Source organism: Quercus robur, chromosome 5 (genome assembly GCF_932294415.1).
Source record: "Quercus robur chromosome 5, dhQueRobu3.1, whole genome shotgun sequence".
NCBI lineage: Eukaryota > Viridiplantae > Streptophyta > Magnoliopsida > Fagales > Fagaceae > Quercus > Quercus robur.
Genome location: NC_065538.1, coordinates 6,418,005 through 6,440,354, shown reverse-complemented (window position 1 = coordinate 6,440,354; position 22,350 = coordinate 6,418,005).

Below are 22,350 nucleotides of genomic sequence, written 5' to 3'. Positions count from 1 at the left end.
AAAAAATTGTCGCATCACTTGCACATTTGCAACAACTTTCTTCATTTTTCCCCTATTATTTTGGGAGGGTCAAAATGGTCAAATACTACTATTTGAAAAAAATATGTAGTGTTTTACTATTATTTAAGAAATATTTAGTAATTTATCATTTTTTTAGAACTCGTTTTTGTGAAACTCAAATTTAAAATGGAACTCAAGTTTCAAAAACTCGAGTACATAAAAGAAAAACACGATTCCCCACAGCACTCACACGGCCACACATTATTTACCTTAAAAAAAAAAACGAAAAAACAAAAATCTCTTATCACACATTACATTAGTGTACTTTGCATGCCTTTCTAACTCTTTTGTATTGGAAAGGGAAATTATTCAAAGAGTCCCGTTAATCTATGCCCTTAAAGCATACATTAACAAATCCGTTTTTAAAAAAAATTTACCGAAAATTGAAAAAGCTGTCAAAACTTTTTCAATTCTCGATAAAATTTTTTCTAAAAATAGTATACTATTGTATGCCTTTAGGGCACGTATTAATAAAATCATTATTCAAATAAAGCTGGCAGTGGTGCTGGACATGGAGCAGAGGGATGACATCACAAAGTTAGTTAATGTTGGTTTGCACTCTTTTGTCTAAGGTATTGGAAAGGGAAATTATTAAATAAAGCTAGCAATGGTGCTGGACATGGTATAGAGAGATAACATCACAAAGTCAGTCAATGTTGGTTTGCATGCTAATAAAACTATGTAAACATGAAATTTTAAGTTTGTGGAGCTTTATGTACAAGGAACTCAAGTTTATGAAATTAACTCGAGTACCGAGTGCCATTTTTTTTTATAGAACTCAAGTTCTAGAAACTTGAGTAACGTGCCAAACTCAAGTTTGTACCCGAGTTCCAAAGTGGTAAAACACTACATATTTTGTCAAATAATGGTATGTGGCCATTTTGGCCATTATAGAAGCAATTAGATTTTAAAAAAATAAATAAATAATTGCGTCTGTATTAGAATTCTTTTAAATTTGTTTTAATTTTTTTTTTCAATAAGTCTTTAATAGTGGGATAATGATAGCCACAAAGGTAGTTATACCACTCGACAAAATTTATCCTATATTAGTGATACCAATTAGACTTTGTTTATCATACATCTAGAATTTTGGACTTGACTTTTAACAAATAATCACTTGTAAAGAATTAAGGGAAGATTTGGGCCATTCTTACATTTTTGACCCTTTTTGAAGAACATTCCCAACAATGACATCATAGAAGTCCGTCGGACATGCCACATTCTTCATTACTTTGCATTGATCTTTCCTAACCTAATCCTCAACTTCATCTACACGTAGACAACCAATAAAATGCTATTCACTCAAATGCCTACATACAAAAATGTATAAATTTTGATCTTGATTCTTCTTTATCATAATATTTATACTAGCTATGTCACTAAATTAGCTATGTCACTTGTTATTATGTGAGACAATTTAAGCTTTTAAAATTTATTAAAAAAATTTTTTGAGAATCAAATTTATTAAAATTTTGAAACCGGCCCTAGTAGAATAAAAACAAGTCTTTTAATTATAGGACTTCAAATTTGTGGGACGGTGCAAAATTAGATATAATATTATTTTTTTTTATTCAACTTTTTTCTTTCAAGAATTGTGGCAGCACTTGGACTTTAAAAAAAAAAAAAAAAAAAAAAAAAAAAAAAAAAAAAAAAAAAAACTATTTGCACATTTGCAACAACTTTGTTCATTTTTACCCTATTATTCTGGGAGGGCCAAAATGGCCAAATACCACTATTTGGAAAAATATGTAGTGTTTTACTATTGTTTGATAAATATTTAGCAATCTACTACTTTTTTAGATCTCGATTTTGTGAAATTCTAGTTTAAAATGGAATTCGAGTACCATGTAAGAAAAACATGATTCCCCACAGCACTCACACGGCTACACATTATTTACCTTCAAAAAAAAAAAAAAAAAAAAAAATAAGTGTTTTACTATTGTTTGATAAATATTTAGCAATCTACTATTTTTTTAGATCTCGATTTTGTGAAATTCTAGTTTAAAATGGAACTCGAGTTTCAAAAACTCGATTACCATGTAAGAAAAACATGATTACCCACAACACTCACACGACTACACATTATTTACCTTCAAAAAAAAAAAAAAAAAAGGAACTCGAGTTTATGAAACTCGAGTTCTAGGTGCCATTTTTTTATAGAAATCGAGTTCCAGAAACTCAAGTAACGTGCCAAACTCAAGTTTGTAAAACTCGAGTTCCAAAAGAGTGGTAGATTGTAAAATATTTCTCAAATAGTGGTAAAACACTACATATTTTGCCAAATAGTGATATGTGGCCATTTTGGCCATTCTAGGAGCACTTGGATTTAAAAATAAAAAATAACAAATTGCATCTACAATTTAAACTTCTTTTAATTTTTTTTTTTTTGATTTTTTTTTCAATAAGTCTTTAATAGTAGGATAATGATATCCACAAAGGTAGTTATACCATTCGACAAAATTTATGCTATATTAGTGAAACCAATTAGACTTTGTTCATCATACATCTAGAATTTTGGACTTGACTTTTAACAAATAATCACTTATAAAGAATTAAGGGGAGATTTGGGCCGTTCCTACATTTTTGGTCCTTGTTGCAGAACGTTCCCAACAATGATATCATAGAAGTCCGTTGGACATGCCACATTCTTCATTCCTGTGCACTGATCTTTCCTAAACTAATCCTCAACTTCATCCACATGTAGACAACCAACAAAATGCTATTCACTCAAATTCCTACGTACAAAAATGTGTAAATTTTGATCTTGAATCGTCTTTATCATATTATTTATACTAGCTAAATATAATAATAGAATCTTCTAAAAAAAAAGATATAATAATAGAAGCATTGTTATAAACTTTACAAAACTTTTATTGCACCATGTCATCAACATTATTTCAGATCTTTTATTTATTTATTTATCAAATTTCATTTTGTTTAATATTTCATCTCCTTCAATCATTACTGTGGTTGCACGATTTTCCTGGCTCAACTTCTGTTGATCAGGCCTTGGCCCAAAGCGCAACCCACAATAAATATTTGTAGAGGATGGGTCAAAGAACTTAGCTTTAGTGAACCTATACGGTCTAATGCATGGATAGTATCATTTGCAAATAGAAATAAAAACAACAAGAATGGATCTCTTTTTCTGATTCTATTTCTTTTGCTCCTTGTACAATATTTTCGGTCCCCTTCTTTGAGGAACTCCACTACATTATATAGTTCTCTTCCTCTCATCTCAACCTTACACCTGTTGATCATCTAAGCATCTACTTGAGCACCTGTCCCATCAGACGCCCTCATCAGTTCCTTTGTGAGTTGCAAAGGCCAAGGCGGTACTGTTCAGGTGTCTTTTCCTTATTAATGCGGTCAAGGGGGTGGTTGGGGCGCAATTAATGTGGTGGTAGTTTTCCATGAGATATTTTGGATTTTATTCATTTTATATGTTGGGAGGATGAACTGAAATAGCTGGAGAGAGTTCCTCGTCTGGGATTCGTGATGTCCGAGGAGGAGTTACTCCTTGGACAGGTTTCCTTGACGTTATTGGGATTGAGTAGTGCCTCATATGTGGCTTCCCTTCGGACAGGACGCTCCTCGGACGGGCCTGAATTTGGAATAGCCCATTATTTTTGGGCCGGGCCCCACAATAGCCCCTCAAAACTCCGGTTTTTATCTCCTTCCGAGGAGAAAAGCGGAGTTTTGATGTTTATGATAGGAGGGAAATAAGGAGATCGTGTGGCGCGCGTGCGGACGGTTACTTTTGACGCGCTACAATTTACGAGGCGCGGCCATTAATTTCTGGAGGCGTTATGTTCCCTTCATCCAACGGCGTGGCGTGGATCGAACGGCCATCGTTTTTTCTCGTATTTTTAGGCAGGAGCGATCTTTTCTCTCTCCTCCTAGCTATATAAGACGTCAGAGGGGTTCAGTTCCTTCTTCTTATCTGTATTTCATAAACCTCAAAGGACTCCAGAGAACTCCATCAAATCCCAAAGATACACGAACACTTGCGTCCGTTGCGCCACCGTAGCCGTTCTTGGCGAAGCGTTTCGTCCAAGAGAGATTTCCAGGCATCCCATTGAGCGTTTTGCGCAGGTACCAGTACATTTCGTTCTTTTCGCCGTTTCAATTCCCTCCTCGGACTTTACTTTTCTTATTGGTCTCTACTCTCATTTCCCCATTTCAGTTCAGATGGGTAGATTCGAAAAATTAGTAAAAACTCCAGCCGCTATGGAGGCCTTTAGGGCTAAATACCACATTCCCCCTGGGGTTGGGCTGCGGTACTGTCCTCTGGAAGGAGTATTGATAGATAGAGTTGAGGGAGAAGTCGTTATCCCCATGATTGCTTTCATAGAGGGAGGGATGACACTTCCCATGCGTAGGATCACAAGGGAATACCTGTTCAACCATAGGTTGACGTCGTATCAGTGTGCTCCGAATATGTTCAAGATACTAGGCTGTGTAGATGTCTTAGACGAGCGGATGAATCTAGGCCTTACTTGGCACGATGTGGCTTATCTGTACGAATGTCACCGCCTTGGGGATGATGGGTATTATCTTAAATCCCGGAACGAGGACGTTAGGTTGATCTCTTGTCTTCCAGTATCCAATAAGACCGTGAAGAATGACTTCCTCATTGCTTCTGGGGAGTGGTTCGACGGTATTCATTGTCCAACTCGGGCAGGAAACCCAGGTGCGGCGCTTTTAGGATTGGTCCTTTTTGGGAAAGGATTTAGTGTTGAGGGGTTATTTTTCTTGCTTTCTTTGTAATTGGAAAATTTCATGGTTTAACCTCACTTTTCTTGGTTTGTTTGCAGACAAAGTTCACGTTGCTCCTCGGATAAACTTTGTGAACGTGCCAGCGTTGAACTATCTCCTTAGGTCGGAGATTTACGTCGCCGAGGACGGACAGTTGCGTGCGGCCCATCTGGTTCTGGGCTATCAACCTCTGAGCAGCGCTTTTCAGGCGGTCGGTCACGCTATAAGGGCTGGCAATCCGAGGCTGGCTAGAATTGACGTGTCCAGGGACGGGTTCCTAGCTGACCACGATCTGCCACCAGTTGTGTTGCCTGGTGTCAGAAATCCCTATTTAGCAGAGCAGCTACCTCCGGTAAACGAGCCTGGCGCTGCTGTTTTGGTTGAAGAAGAGGCTGAATCATCTCGTCTTTCCCTTGAGGAAGAGATAGATAAGTTTTACTTTGAGGAGGAAATTCAGCAAAACCCCTTGGTGGAGCTTTCTAATCCGGAAGCAGAGCAGGACCAACAGTCCGCAGTTAGTGTTCCCTCAGTCGTTATCTGCTCGGACGATACTTCAGACGAGGAGGTAGAGCCCATGGCAGGAAAGGGAAAGACTCTAAAGGAGCTGATGTCCTCCTGAGGGAAAGGACAATCATCGAAGAGTCAGTCATCGAAGGGGCCAACTCCATCACTGGTCAAAACCTTTCCCCCTGTGGTCCCTCAGGGCGCCTCGAACCCTAGCCTTAAGGTTAATCCGGACCTGAAGAAGAAGAGGCCGGTTGACACTCCTGAGGAAGGTGAGGTGAATGCCCAGCCGACCAAGCAGCAAAAGACCACGCGGGCGCCAAGGAGCAGAAGGGGTAACTCCTCGGAGAGCCGGGATGAGGAAAACCTTGCTGAAGTGCGCGCTTCTCCTCGTGCATGGAACCCCAAGCTGGAACTGGATGGGGTTGCCATCCTTTCCAATGCTTCGGTCCGAGAGTATAACCGAGGCCGGGCAGGGTACGTGACTGATGCCTTAGAGCAACCCCTACTCCTTCCTCGGGACATGGAGGCTTATAGGCGGTTCTCTCAGTCCGAGCTCTTCCTATCCCTAAAAAGGGATCTCGCGTTGGTAAGTAACCCTTTTACTGTTTTATTAATTTATTTACCCCTGTTAGATCTCTTTTTCAAAACAATCTTGTTTCGTTCGTAGATTACTCAGCAGGTGTTCGTGGCTGATGAGTTTTGCGGTGATAGCCGTAGCCGGGCTGAGGCTGAGACCCAGGCTCGGGCGGAGATGGAGAAAGCCTTGGGGTCCTTCAAGCACGAGCACCTTAAACTTACGGACGAGTTCAAGGTGTCAGAGAACCGGCGCAAAAGTGCCGAGGCTGGTTTAAAGAGTGCTGAGACCCAGGCGGAGGACCAGCGCAAAGAGCTGTACTTGACACAGATTAACCTCGCCACTGAGAGGCGGGCAGTGCAGGATCTCAAGACTGCCTTGCAAAAGGTTGAGGATGAGCTAAGGCAGGCCAAAGAGGAGGCCCAGTTGATCCGAGAGGCTACTGAGGCCGAGAAGAACGCTGCTCGCCAGCTCGGGGCTGAAGAGACGGAAGCCAGGCTATCCGAGGAGATCCCCGAGGTGTGCAGGGATTACTGCAGTATTTCATGGGCTCATGTTCTCGATGCTGCAGGAGTTCCTGCGGATTCGGCACTGAGACTGCCCGAGAGCATCTTCTATCCTCGGGAGATCCGAGCTAATCCTAATGAAGCCCAAGTTGCTTCGGAGCCAGACCTGGCGGTGCCTGATGCCGTCCTCGTGTCTGATATGGCGAAGGATCCCGCCACAGACTCTACCATTGAGGTTCCTCCTCCTCAGCCCAAGCAGAAAGAAGATCCTCCCGCTAAGGCTTAGCTTTTTAGGCTTTTAATGAGAGTCGTCTTATTTTTCCATTCTTTTGTAAGGACCTCTCTTTCTAATGTACTCGGAATATTAATATAAAATGTTCGTTTTGCTTACTATGGATGTATGTCAGTAGCGCTCTTTTTTAAACATTTGCGACGATCTAGATACAGGTAAACGGTCAAAATAAAAATGGGTTTTTGGGTTGTGCATTTGAGGGTCGCGATAGTGCTAGACTGTGCGCATGCATTAAAATGATTTCCTTTAAGTGATAATTTCCCAATCTATCATAAGTAATAATTTCCCCTAAGTCTGTGGTCCGAGGGATCATGCAGGACTTAGGTTCTGTTTAAAACTTATGATTTTTCTTGTGTGCTTGGTTTCCCCATAGGCTTGAGTCCGAGGACCATGCAAGGCCTTGGTTCTGTCCAAAACTTATGGTTTTTCTCTCGCGCATTTGGTTTCCCCATAGGCTTGAGTCCGAGGACCATGCAAGGCCTTGGTTCTGTCCAAAACTTATGATTTTTCTCTCGTGCATTTGGTTTCCCCATAGGCTTGAGTCTGAGGACCATACAAGGCCTTGGTTCTGTCCAAAACTTATGAATAGTTGCCTTAAGTATTAATTTCCCCATAGGCTTGAGTCCAAGGACCATGCAAGGCCTTGGTTCTGTTTAAAACTTTCGGTTAGTTGCCTTAAGTATTAATTTCCCCTAAGTCTGTGGTCCGAGGAGCCATGCAGGACTTAGGTTCTGTTTAAAACTTATGGTTAGTTGCCTTAAGTATTAATTTCCCCATAGGCTTGAGTCCGAGGACCATGCAAGGCCTTAGGTTCTGTTTAAAACTTATGGTTAGTTGTCAGTGGTACAGCATGCAACGGACAGTCATGAAAGAAAACGTATGCTAAGCCATTCTCATTAATAACAATATCTTCTGAGATTATTTACATTCCATGGTCGAGGTACAGCTTTTTCATCCAAATCTTCTAGGTAGTAGGCGCCTATTCCGGCCACGGATGTGACACGGTAGGGTCCCTCCCAATTGGGCCCTAACTTGCCCCAAGAGGGGTTCTTTGCGCTGCCAAGAATCTTTCTCATCACGAGATCACCTGGACCCAGAGGCCGCAGTTTGACATTAGCATCATACCCCTGTCTCAGCTTCTGGTGATAATAGGCCATATGAATCATCGCTTTTTCCCTTCTTTCTTCAGCTAGGTCCAGACTTCGTTCCAATAACTCGTCGTTATCGTTTGGGGTAAACAATTTAGACCTTAGCGTGGGAAAGCTGTTCTCGATCGGGAGCACGGCCTCAGCCCCATAAGTCATCGAGAAGGGGGTCTCACCGGTTGATCGTCGTGGCGTCGTCCGGTAAGTCCATAAGACGTGGGGGAGTTCTTCTACCCATCTCCCCTTTGCCTCATCCAGTCTCTTCTTCAGTCCGTTCACTGTGACCTTATTCACGGCCTCGACTTGCCCATTTCCTTGAGGGTAGGCGGGGGTGGAATATCGGTTAATGATTCCAAACTCGCGGCAATACTCCCTGAAGTTCTTACTGTCGAACTGCAGACCATTGTCGGAAATGAGTGTACGTGGAGTCCCGAAACGGGTGATGATGTTCTTCCAGACGAATTTTTGGGCGTCCACGTCCCTAATGTTGGCCAAGGGTTCAGCTTCCACCCATTTAGTGAAGTAATCAGTTCCGACTATTATGTATCGCTTGTTCCCCGCAGCTTTGGGGAAAGGTCCGACTATATCAAGGCCCCATTGTGCGAACGGCCATGGGCTAGAGAGGGGGTTGAGAACCCCTCCGGGTTGGTGGATATTCGGGGCGAATCTTTGGCACTGGTCGCACTTCTTAGCGTATTCTTGGGCCTCTCTTTGCATGTTCGGCCACCAGTACCCTTGGGTGAGTGCCCTGTGCGCCAGCGATCTTCCTCCGGTGTGGCTTCCGCAAATCCCCTTGTGTAACTCCTCAAGTAAAGACTCAGACTCTTCTGGATGTATGCAGAGTAGGTACGGCCCAGAGTAAGAGCGCCGATATAGTTTGTGGTCTTCTGATAGCCAGAAGCGAGGAGCCTTCCTGCGTATCTTTTCGGCTTCCAGTTTTTCCTCCGGTAAGATGTCGTTTTGGAGGAAACTCTTTATGGGGTCCATCCAGCTAGGACTTTTTCTGATCTGATGGACTTGAGCCGGGTTTCTGCAGATGGGACTTGCCTGCGATAGATCTTCAACAAGGATCATTCGCGGCAGATTATTCGCCGAGGACGTGGCGAGAGTGGCCAGCGAGTCTGCATGGGTGTTCACGCTCCTGGAAATGTGCGTCAGACTAAAGGATTCAAAACTCGTCCGTAGCCGTTTGACTTGTCCCAGATACTCTTGCATCCTAGTATCTCGAGCTTCAAGCTCGCCCATCACTTGTCCGACCACTAATCTGGAGTCCGAGAATGCTTCTATTATTCTTCCACCCAATTTTTGAACCATCGCCATCCCTTGAAGTAAGGCTTCGTACTCGGCTTCGTTGTTCGTAGCCGAGAATCCGAGTCTTAACGATTTTTCAATGGCTGCGCCGTCCGGCGATATTAAAACTATCCCAACTCCTGATCCTCTCTGGTTGGCCGCGCCATCCACGTAGACCTTCCAATGCATGGTCCCCCCTGCTGAGATTGCTCCAACCAATGTTCCACCCAGGTCTTTCTTCTCGGTCGTCGTTTCTATAGAGGGCTCAGCAAACTCCGCTACCAAGTCTGCGAGGACCTGTCCTTTGACGGAGGGTCTAGGCATATATTTAATATCAAAGGCCCCCAAAAGAGCACTCCACATGGCGATCCTTCCTGTGTAGTCAGCGCTTCGAAGAACGGCTCGAAGGGGAAGCTGAGTCAGAACGATGACCGTATGCGCCTGAAAGTAATGAGGAAGCTTCCGGGTTGCATGCACTCTCGCCAGAATTGCCTTTTCTAAAGGTAGGTATCGCACCTCGGCCTCATGTAGTGATTTGCTCACATAGTACACCGGTCGCTGTACCCCATTATCATCCCGTATTAGTACTAGGCTTACAGCGTGGGGAGCTACGGCAATGTAGGCAAACAACACCTCATCTGCCTCAGGACTGGACATGATGGGTGGTCGGGACAGGTAGTCCTTAAGCTGCTGGAAAGCCTGAACGCAATCCTCCGACCACTCGAACTCTTTCCACTTGTTTATCAGAAGGTAAAAAGGCCGACATCGATCCGCCGATCGTGATGTGAACCGGTTCAATGCCGCAATCATGCCAGTGAGCTTCTGCACCTGCTTCGGGTTCCGAGGAGTTTGTAGGCTGTTAATGGCTTTGATTTTGTCGGGACTTACTTCTATCCCCCTGTGGGTGACCATGTACCCTAGGAATTTCCCAGACCCGACCCCGAATGAACATTTGGAGGCATTCAGCCGCAACCGGTGCTCCCTTAAGATAGCGAAGACTACTCCGAGGTCTTTCACGTGCTCGGACACCCTTTTACTCTTCACAACCATATCTTCTATATAAACCTCAATGATCTTGCCCAGCTGTGGCTCGAACATCCGAGTCATCATCCTTTGGTAGGTTGAGCCCGCGTTCTTTAGCCCGAACGGCATCACTTTATAATGATAATTTCCGATGGGCGTCATGAAAGCCGTTTTCTCTTGGTCCTCTAGTGCAAGGGGTATCTGATGATAGCCTTGGAAGGCGTCTAGGAAGCTCATTCGAGGGTGCCCCACGGTTGCATCCACCAATCGATCAATTTTTGGTAGGGGGAATGGGTCCTTGGGGCATGCCTTGTTCAGGTCCATGAAGTCCACGCAGACCCTCCACTTCCCCGTCTTCTTCCTTACCACCACTGTGTTTGCCAACCACTCAGGATAAAAGACTTCCTTGATAGCCCCTGCTCTTTTCAATTTTGCCACTTCGTCTCTTACGGCACTAGCGTGTTCCTTTGAAGGGCGTCGGGGTGGCTGCTTCCTCGGGATGGAAGAGGGGTTGACGTTCAGGTGGTGACAGATGAGGCTAGGATCAACTCCCGGGGCATCGTAGGCGTCCCATGCGAATACGTCGACATTCTCTCTGAGAAATCTGACCAGTTCCTCCTTTTCTTGAGAGGGCAATTCAGAGCCGACCTGAAAGAACTTCTCTGGGTCATTTCTGACAGCAATCTTATCTAAATCTTCACACCTTATATCCTCGGCCAGCCTATCGTCTTGTCTTGCCGAGGAGGCTGGCTGCTATAAGCTCTCTGGGGCCGAGGACTCGACTAAGGGCCGGTGTAAGATGGCGGCCACCATACACTTCCTGGCCACGGCCTGATCTCCTCGAATCTCTTCCACTTGTCCTCTGGATGGGTATTTTACTTTTTGATGAAGTGTGGAGGTCACGGCCCCTAGGGAGTGGATCCATGGCCTTGCAACTATCGCGGTGTAAGGTGAATAAGCGTCGACCACAATAAAATTCACCTCCACCACTTCCGCCCCAGTCTGTACGGGCAGTCGGATTTGCCCCTTTGGCGTAACAATCCTTCCCTCGAAACTGAGAAGGGGGGAGTCATAGGCTGTCAAATCTTCCGGCTTCAAGTTCAGCCCCTTGTATAGATCAGGGTACATTATCTCCACCACACTTCCTGAGTCTACTAACACCCTTTTCACATCGAAGCCCCCAATCTGCAATGTGACCACCAAGGCATCATCGTGAGGTTGAATAGTTCCTCTCTTATCCTCATCCGAGAATCCCAGTATCAAGGAGCTTCCCTTTTTTGGCCTTTTGGGCTCCCTTTGCCTGCCCTCGGAGGGGAGCCGATCAACAGCTAATACCCTGGGGATGGGTGGCCCTGTTCTTCCTGGTGCAGCGAGGATGACATGTATCGTCCCGGTGGGGGGTCTTAAAGACACGTCCCTTCGAGGTTCTTGTGCTGTTTGGCCGGGATGGCCGCTCGATGGGTGCAGCAGATGACGTAACTTTCCTTCTCGGACCAATTGGTCTAGGTGATTCCACAGATTCCTGCAGTCCTCAGTAGTATGCCCATGGTCCTGATGATAGTGGCAGTACAGGTTCTGGTTACGTTTGGAAGGATCTCCAGCCATCTTTCCCGGCCATCTGAAATAGGGTTCGTCCCTTACTTTCTCCAGCACCTGTTGTACTGGCTCTCTGAACACGGCGTTCACTGTTTGCGGGTTGCTCTGTCCAGCCTGTCGCGGAAAGTCTCTCCTCGGCTGACCATGATTGTGACGTTCCGACCTGACATCATTTGCTTTGGGGTGGATAACCTTCTCCTTTCCCCTTCCTTGCAGCTGATCTTCCTCTACTCTTTTATACTTGTCGATCCTATCCATTAACTGTTGGACGTCAGTAACTGGTTTTCCGGTGAGGGATTTTCTTAAGCCATGCTCGGTGGGGAGACCGCTTTTGAACGTGCTGATAGCAACATTATCATGGTTGTCATCTAAATCATTATACACCTCCCAATACCTATCCGAGTATGCTTTCAGGGTTTCTCCTTCATGCATGGATAAGGATAGTAGCGAACTGAGAGGTCGAGGGACTCTGGTGTTTGTAATAAAACGGGAGCAAAAAGCTTGAGTGAGCTGCTTGTAGGAGCCTACGGAGTTTGTCTTCAGACTGTTGAACCACCTCATTGCCATCGATCCCAAGCTGGATGGGAAGATCTTGCGCATTAGGGCTTCGTTTTGCGAATAGATCGCCATTTTTTGGTTAAACTGACTCACGTGCTCTACCGGGTCTGTTCTGTCGGTATAGATGGCGAACACCGGTTGGTTGAAGCGTCTTGGAAGCTTAGCCCCTTCGATTCTATTCGTGAAGGGTGACCTCGAGACCTGATCCAGCGCCTTCTTCATGGCGTCGTTCCCCGAACCTTTGCTGGATGGGCTCTCATACTTCCGTACTGGGCGTGGTTCCTTTTCGTAAGAAAAGGTCTCACTTGGGGGGGTCCTTGACCTTTGTCTGTAACTCACGTCCTCCGCATTAGAAGACTCGCCTGAGTCAGAGGGAGACCGTCTTCGCTGTACACGTCGTAACTTCCTTTTTAGGTCATCTATCTCTCGCTGTATGGCCTGGTGATTATTTCGCCTCTGAGACACGTGACTTCCTGTCTGAGTGCGACTCTGGCTCGTCCGGATAGTATGCACACTTCCCTCACGATTCCCTCTGCCGCCTGGGTTGGTTGGGTTATTTTGCCTTTGGGACTCGGCGGGTTATGTTCGTTGGGAGTCAACTTGGTGAGGATCCTCCTGGTGCGGGCCTTGCTCTGCCATGCTCGACCGTTGTACTAGCTGATGCCTTAGCTCTTCCCACAGACGGCACCAATTGTGGTTGCACGATTTTCCTGGCCCAACTTCTGTTGATCAGGCCTTGGCCCAAAGCGCAACCCACAATAAATATTTGTAGAGGATGGGTCAAAGAACTTAGCTTCAGTGAACCTATACGGTCTAATGCATGGATAGTATCGTTTGCAAATAGAAATAAAAACAACAAGAATGGATCTCTTTTTCTGATTCTATTTCTTTTGCTCCTTGTACAATATTTTCGGTCCCCTTCTTTGAGGGACTCCACTACATTCTATAGTTCTCTTCCTCTCATCTCAACCTTACACCTGTTGATCATCTAAGCATTTACTTGAGCACCTGTCCCATCAGACGCCCTCATCAGTCCCTTTGTGAGTTGCAGAGGCCAAGGCGGTACTGTTCAGGTGTCTTTTCCTCATTAATGCGGCCAAGGGGGTGGTTGGGGCGCAATTAATGTGGTGGTAGCTTTCCATGAGATATTTTGGATTTTATTCATTTTATATGTTGGGAGGATGAACTGAAATAGCTGGAGAGAGTTCCTCGTCTGGGATTCGTGATGTCCGAGGAGGAGTTACTCCTTGGATAGGTTTCCTTGACGTTATTGGGATTGAGTAGTGCCTCATATGTGGCTTCCCTTCGGACAGGACGCTCCTCAGACGGGCCTGAATTTGGAATAGCCCATTATTTTTGGGCCGGGCCCCACAATTACCTTCATAACTAGTTTGACCTTTTCATCGATCTCATCAAACTATCGTTTTCTTAAATTTCATTTTTATGCATTTTCAATTTTTTTTCTTTATATATATATATATATATATATTTTAGTTTCAAATTATATCTTTCAACTAATAGGAACTGTGGGGTCCAATAATTTATGGGTCAGGTCCACCTGCTCGTGGGAAGTCCAAAGGCCCAAGCCAAAGAAGACTACGGCCCAAGCTCAATAACATAAAGCCCAAATGGCCCGGAGATGTTGCCGAGAACAATTCAGTCCTCGGCAGACCCGAAATTCCACCGAGAAGAAGGGGCAAAAACGGTATAGGACCAGACTGGAAAGGAGACCTAAAATATCTTGGGAAAGCTGCCCTTATTACCCTTCCCAGATAAGACTCTGCACCTAACAGAGCCGTATTCCTCAGCTTTATCAACCATCCCCAACAATTCTGGGATTAGACTGACGGGACAAATATCAGTCTTGTAAAGGGTGACCCTACACGTGGACGAAGGACAGCGAGCGTCGGCGAGTATAAAAGAGAAAGTAAGTGATCTGGACAAAGGGGCTGGGAAAAATAGACAAAAAAAAGAGCTAGGAGCTCCCATCCCGCCTCCAGGAGAAAAAAGACTCCAGGGAGGAAAAACACCTGCAGTGTGTACGCCACCACAAAAACACTCATCGCCGGGTAACCGAGGAGCCCAATCCTTCAGGCTACGAAGCTGTAGGGTTTGGGTGCCCAAGCTTAACCCCCTTTTTTACGTAAGTTCTCCTAAAATCAGGACCGGATCATCGCCATGTGATCAACGGCTAGCCTTTTAAGCCCACTCTCTACAAATCATATTGGGAGGGATCTTTCATGTGCGAGCCCAACATCATTATTGGGCCGTTAAGAAATCGTGTCCCTACAGGAACTATTGTATGAGTTTGGACATTACTCTTTTATAAAGGAAGCTTACCTTTTTTTTTAACACATTCTTAAGAATCTTAACCCTAGCATTTGTGGAAAATAGTCTAAATAGTAGAATAAAGGAAACTTAATTGCTTTTTTTTTTTTTTTTTTTTTCTTTTTTCTCTTTTTGGAGAGAGAATAAAGGAAACTTAATTAAGAGTAATTATTATTATTATTTTTCTTCTTCTTCTATCGAGAACATTTCTTAAGAGTTAAGGCTTCTCCAAGTCCAAGTAACATAAAAATAGACAAATAATTAAGGACAATGGAATAAGTAATCATAAAGGGTTAGCTGCACTAAAAAGACCTTAAAGATAAGGTTAATGGGTTGAACCTTGAACGTGTTTGGACTTTGGACTTTTGTCTGTTTGCCTGTTTCATATCAATTTCTGAGTTGCCCACAGAGATAGAGAGTTCACATATCAATTTTGAATTATGAGAATTTTGGTGGGGTTTCAAATTGTTATATTGTCTTCTCATTGACAACATTGTCAATTCCTTTGATTTCTTAGATATCATCCTTTTAGTGTTAAGACTTAGCTATCATCCTTTTTTGTCCAAATACACATTTGGTAACAGTATTTAAGTATTGCTGTTCAGTTTTCAATATTGTGAAAATATGTGTTTGAGTGTTATAAAAATATATGTTAGAAGTGTTATTGTTGTTTAAATATTGAAAATTGTTGTTCCAAAAAAAAAAAAAAAAAAGCATGTTTAGTAGTATCTGGGATGGAACCAAGATTTAAACCTAGGAGGCAAGCATAACTAGAAATTTTTTTTGCCAGTATTGATTTTAGCTGACCAAAAAATGCATACATATCATAATATCATATTTGTGGATGTATTCTAGTATTAATTTTTAGGAATTTATCCTATGAAACTATTCAAATTATTTCTTGACTTGCAAAGTCAAGAATCTTTAACCTGTATAAAAATTAATATATTTTTTTATTTTTCTTTCTGATATTTATTTCTTTAGTTTAAATTTTAAATTTATAAAAAAAAAAAAAAAAAAAAAAAAAAACCACAAGCCACAACAATATTATTAGGCAAAATTAAATACCAACAATTTGGTCCCTATTATTTTTAAATTGCAGTCAAATTGATCCTTACCATAAACTCATTAATAGAAAATGCTTATGTGACTAACGTAACGAATTGCACAATTGGCATATTTAAATCTTATATGGCTTATAAAATAATATTTAAAAAGCTACTTAGCATTTTAGCAAATAAAAGAAGCCACATAAAACAAGAATCAAATTGATGATTTTCTAACATAAAAAATAAATTAATAAATAAAAACTCATTTTCCTGTTACTAGAAACGAAACCCAACCTAGAATGGTAGAATCTTATATTTGATCCCCTTCCTCTATCACCAAAATCACAAAAGACAGAACAAAACACAAATGACTAAACCCATTATCGAAACAAAAATCAAAATTTCTATAAAAAAAGAATTCACTAACCCATTACCAAAAACACAAAACCCATTACCAAAAACACAAAAAAAAAAAAAAAAAAAAAAAAAAAAAAAAAAATTCTATAAAATAAGATCTTGCCCCATGTATGGCAATGAGGACTACCTTGCTGTCTGGCGTGGAGAGGATCTGCTTGCTGGAGAACTACCAGGAATCTCACTGGGTCTTTCACATATCTTCAATTCAAAAGAAAATAAGATTTTTTTTTTTAATTAATTCTTTTCATTTTAGTGCAGGATTGTGTGGGTATTGCACGTAAAAGTATTGTTGAGATTTTAACACATTTCATTTTTTAATGCGATGTTGTTAAGCCTATTTCTCTTTGTTTGTGTGTAGGGATGGCAATGGGACGGGGTGGGGCCGAAGGATGGGATCTTCGTCCCCGCCCCGCATGGTTTTGTCTTGCCTCATCCTCGCCTTGCCCTGCATGACGGGGAAAACTTTTCCACCCCATCCCCACCCCCACCCCTTGGGGTCCTGCGAAGCTCGCCCCACCCCGTAAAACTTTACTTTTTGTTAATTTGCCCTACAATTAGTACAATTTTTTTTAATGAAACCTATTTCATTAATCAAATCAAATCAATTTTTAGAAAAAATTGAATAATATATCCAAGTGTTTAACAAGACAATCACAAAAAAAAAAAAAAAAAAAAAAAAAAAAAACTCATAATATAACACAACAAAATAAACGCAGAGAACCACATTAGATAGAATAAAATAAGCTAATATTGATATGTTATTTAAATAGTAGGGTTTTAGAATATAAAAAATTTACAATTATAATTCTTAGCAACTCGAGCAGGGTGGGGGCGAGGCGGGATGGGTCTAAAAAGTCTAAACTCATCCCCACCCCGCCCTGCCCCATGGTGCGGGGCTAAAATCTTACCCCATCCCCACCCCATCACCTTTGCAGGACGGGGAAAACCTGCATAGAGTGAAGTGGGGGAGGGCTAGGGCAAAATTGCCATCCTTATTTGTGTGCATTTGGATAGCAAGAAACTTACAGGAAATTTTGAGTTTTTCTTTTTTATTTATTTTATTTTTTCAACCAGATTTTTGAGTTTTTTGTGCTTTTTTTTTTTTTTTTTACTTAGCTTTTTTTATTTATTAAAATGCAGAGGTGGCTTTTTAAATATCATTTTATTAGCCACATAAGCTTCAAGTACGCCAACTGTGCAATCAGTTAGCCACGTTAGTATTTTCCGTTAGTGAGCTAACAATAAGGACCATATTGATTGATTGCAAGTTGAAAATAACAGTGATCAAATTAATTACTACCAAAATGTAAGAACCAAATTAATAGTGACCCCAAAATATAGGGACTAAAATGGTTTTTTGCCATATTAATAAAATTAATGGATGTAAGGTAGAATACTACTACATTCATTTTAAGATAACTTTATGAATATAAGGTAGTATACTCTATGTGATCAAACCAACCAAAAAAAAAAAGCAATTAAGTGCACGTGGCTTTATGTTGAACACAAGAACCACAATGAGTTGTAGCCATCTTTGTCACAATCTCCAAGGTGCCTTTGTCAATCATCATTTTGCAAAATAGAGAGGAGGCATAAGGCATGCATTGAAGTCTGAGTGTTGGGAATTTAGGAAAAAAAAAATAGAACAAGAAGAAGAGATGCAGCCGGCCAGAGAAGAAGATGATAGTGGTGGTGCTGTACTAAAGGATTGTTTTGCTAAGGATTTGTCATTTGTACTTATCTTGTTTGGTCTTTTTTTTTCTATACTGGATTTGTGATTGTCTAAAGGTTTTTCTAATTATCCAGGTTTATGAATTGTTTTGTTGGTTTGTCTAATGGAATTTCTTGATATTTTTGGGGCAACGAAGCAAAGGGATGGTTTAATTAAAACAATTTGGGAAATTTCATGGGTCAATTTGTAAAAATATTTGGGGAGGGGTGCAAGTATATAAAATTTAGGGTCAAAAGTTAGAATTTTTGTGTAGCCTATGCATACTACTAGTTAAAATATTTGTGGCTCTTGAACTCGTGTCTGAATCCAAACGTGTCCAGTTGAAACTTCCACTGGATGCAAGCCCTTCCCTTTCTTTTTTTCTCTCTCTAGATTTGACGACACCCACAGATTTGTTCTTCTTCTTTCTTTTCTTTTCCTTTTTCTCTTGCACGCGTACGCTACCACTGACTTCTTCTTCTCTTTATTTTATTTTATTTTTTTCTCTTTCTCTCTTGCACGCTACTTTCTTCTTCTTCTTCTTCTTCTTCTTCTTCTTTTGATATCCTAGTTGATGGGTTTTTGTTTTTGGGTCTTCTCTTTTTTTCTTTTTCTTTTTTTTGGGGGGGGGGGGGGGGGGGGGTTTAGATGACTAGTTTTCTCCTTGTAATTTTTTTCCTTTGCTTCTTTTTTGACTGGAGAACGGGCTTGCTTCTTTCTTTTCTTTTGCTTCATTATTCTTTGATTCGTTAATACAATTTTTGTCTAAATTAAAAAAAAAAAAAAAAAATAGTAATTTGGCTTTGATTCAGTTGGATTTGCATTGATTCAGTGACTTGTTCAAGCTAGGACTTGCAGAGGAGAGAGATGAGACGAAGAGGAAAGAAAGAGAATAAACAAATAATTAAATTTTACTGTTTATGCCAGAAAAGTTACACTTTTTCTAGAAAAACTTTTGCACAGATTAAACAGACAATTATGTTTTTCTATTTTTTTTTAAATGTCATTAGAAATATAGTAACAAACATATTTTTTACCGTATGAATACTTTAAGAAGAAATTCACACAGAATAGATTAAGATCGGTCGGGTGACCTGAATGTGGTGCAGTCCATCTTGGGCACCAACAACCCTTTGTCCATCATCGTCAATTCTAGAGATAAGCACTCTAGAACTCCGTATCCTATTCCTATTCCTATTCCTCCTCAACTCTTTTTTTATCAGTTATTTTTGCATTCTTCTTAGTAAAACTTTTGTTGGGTCTTATTGAATTTACAGAAACAAACAAACCCAGTTCCAGTTTAATGATGATATAGTAGAAAACTGTCTAACTTCTTCTGGGTCTTTTGTGTTTTACAATAACATGGATGAAATAGAAATAAATTATTGCTTATTTGCTTTGTCCTCGGGATTTGAAATGGTTTTGCTCATTTTGGTTTATTGGAGAATATACTGAACACATGCCTAGTCTACTTGTATATTTTACAAGAGGCTCTTTAATATGTACAATTCTGTATATTTTATTTTAATTTATTATTTTTTTCAAAATATGTAAAACTCCTTAAGTCATAGGATTAGCTAAAATTCATGATAAAATTGTATTAGTAAGATATAACAACACTTGAATTTTTTTTTTTTTTTTTTTTTGTGTTAATTCTTCAACATTATATTTTTGTAAGAATTGTGGTGGTGCCTGAACATGTTTGCATTTTTTTTAGAGAAGTAAAATTTTTGAAGAAGTCTTTTAATTACTCCTATTAGATAATGAAATTCCTTCTAGAGAAGTAAAATTAAAAAAAAAAAAGTATTTTTGTGATATGGCAAAGTAGGTCAATTTTTTCTATAAATGGCAAAGTAGGTCAATTTTTTCTATAAATGGCAAAGTAGGTCAATTATTTATTTATTTATAAAGTTTCATTGTGGGACATCTTAAATCATACTATTCAAAAGAGGTTGCATGAAACATGCATGTAATGGATAAATCTCTTTGCAGCTGTTCTTCCTTCCACACTAAACTGTTGCCTTCATTTCTCACTTGATGTAGTTTCTTTGTAGTTGTATTTAGTAGTTATATACAACTACAACAACAACTCCACCATTTCTCTTTCATTACACAAATGCGAATGCTACATTTTTTTTACCTTTCCCTTTACAGCTTCAGCTGCCAGGAACTTTATATTTTTAGGCTTGGAAGGTCTTCTATGTTTCTAATGCTTTTCTAGTCTTCTGACTCCTTAGTGATCATCTTAATTTAGACACTTAATGGGAAAGTACAAAGAAAACCTGATTGGTGAAGACATTTTCAACCCCAAACTTTTATAAATGTGCATTTTATATGTGAGGCTGAGTTTTGTTTGAAATTGTTTGGGTATATAGGTTTATGAAAATATAAAGCTTAAAGTCTCACATTCAACTAATGTGTTCGATCCAATGATAAATTAACTGTAAAAAACCAAAATAGACAAAAACCTCAAAGACCATACTCAAATGAATTCTCATTTAAGATGGATTTCTCTATCTTGCTGAGCTCGATGCTTCAATAATCGCTGAGAAGTCTTATAGCTTGTTTGGGATCGTTGTTTAAACAACGGTTTTCACTGTTTAAACAGCAATAACACTTCTCATACATCTATAAAATTCAAATACATTTTTCCACAATACTGAAAACTGAACAACAATACTTAAACACTGCTGCCAAACAGGATCTTAGTCACAAAGGCCAGAAGGTTTTGTAACATTATATAGTTCTTTAGCAGTGGCTGTAGTTGTAATAGGTTTGGAAACAAATTTGTGTAGTATGATGCTATATTACAATCAAATACAGAATGGTAAGGATCAAATTAAGACACAAAAGACAAAGCTGAACAATTTTTGGGACTCACAGTTAAAAGATGAACACTTTACTTTGTTTTTAGTCTATTGTAGGAAAAGTGATATTTTGTGCCGTCGTACCCTTCTCCCATCTTCGTAGCACCAATAGGTGGTTATCAAAACAACATGGTCCATTCTCGATCAGCCACTTGAGTTGGGACTCCATAGCGAACTTGAATTGGAGGATATCCTCTCCCACTTTTACGATTCTGATATCATTTCCCATTCTCCATATCAATCGCAAAAGATTTTTTGCTGCTTGGAGATTGAGGGGTTTATCGCTCAGAAAGTGACCTAGAACACTTAGAGAGCATTCCTCTAGAATCTGGTTTCATTTGCTTCCACGAATGGTTATGTCTGATGTCTCCTCTTCAATCAAGTAGACTTTTTGTAGTCTGGCGATGAAGTCTGGATCCATTTGCATGCACTACCAAGAGAGTGGGTAAGGAGTGCTCACCCTATGTGTGAAGAAAGGCTCCTAACGTGAGGAGAAAAAAAAATTATTACACAAATTTATTAGGATTTAATGAGTAATGTAAGGATTCATTAAATCCTTCCCACCTCTTCCCCCAGCTTCCCTCATCCAAACACATTACACATTAGTAACAATTTAAAAAAGAAAAAGGAAAAGAAAATAAACACTCATCTTTTTTAGCCTTTAAAAAAGCCTCATCTAGTTGTATTTTTGATTTTTTATAGAGGTTTATGGAAAATGGAAGGGGGTATTTTCGTAAGCCCGACATTTCATCCAATTTCCGTTGAAGATCCATGTCCGGAAAAGCCACAAGATTTTCCAAAAATCAAAAACCTCTTCTCTCTCTCCCTCTCTCTCTCTCTCTTTCTCTCAAACAAAGCTATATATACAGTATACCATCAACATTGAGTTCTCTCTAGTTGCTAATTGAGGCGGTGAAGGTTTCCTCATCCACCAGGTAATATTAATATAGTTTGTTGTTGTTTAAAAACTTTAATTTGATTTCAAATATTCTCATTTGCTTGTAACCTAAATGAATGTTTTTTTTTTTTTGGTTAATTAAAGCAAAGCTAGGATTTAAAAAAAAAAATTATATTAATATTTGGTAACCGACATGGATACGTCAGTGGTAATAGTCGGTGGCTTTGGCTATATAAGAGGATGACAATCTCTTAAAAAAGTTGTAATCTTTAGAATTTTTTTTTTTTTTTTAATTTTTAGTAAAGAAGGTAGAATAGAAAGATAAACCCTCCAATTGATTTAATGATGGAGACTAGAAAAGGAAGAAGAAGAAGGAGTAGTGTAATCTCATACGAGAATTCGGACGTCAAAACACAAAAGAGGATGAGGACGACCACGGCCACTAATGATCTCCCAATAATTCTAGTGTTAGAAATATTGCATCGGCTGGATTTGAAATCCGCAACGCGATGCAAGTCTATGTTAAAGGAATGGTGCTCTGTTATCACTGATCCTTTTTTCGCTCGATGCTTTGTTTCTTACAACAGCAAGGATGGAGCCAGACTTTGAACCTAGGGACGACAAGCCTAATGTAAGCTTATCGAATTTTATCATGTTCATTAACATCATAATCTCATATTTGCAAATGCAATCCGAAATCACACTACAATATATAAACTAATACCAATTTCATTGTTGGTGATTTTTCAAGATTTATTTTAGGATTTTCAA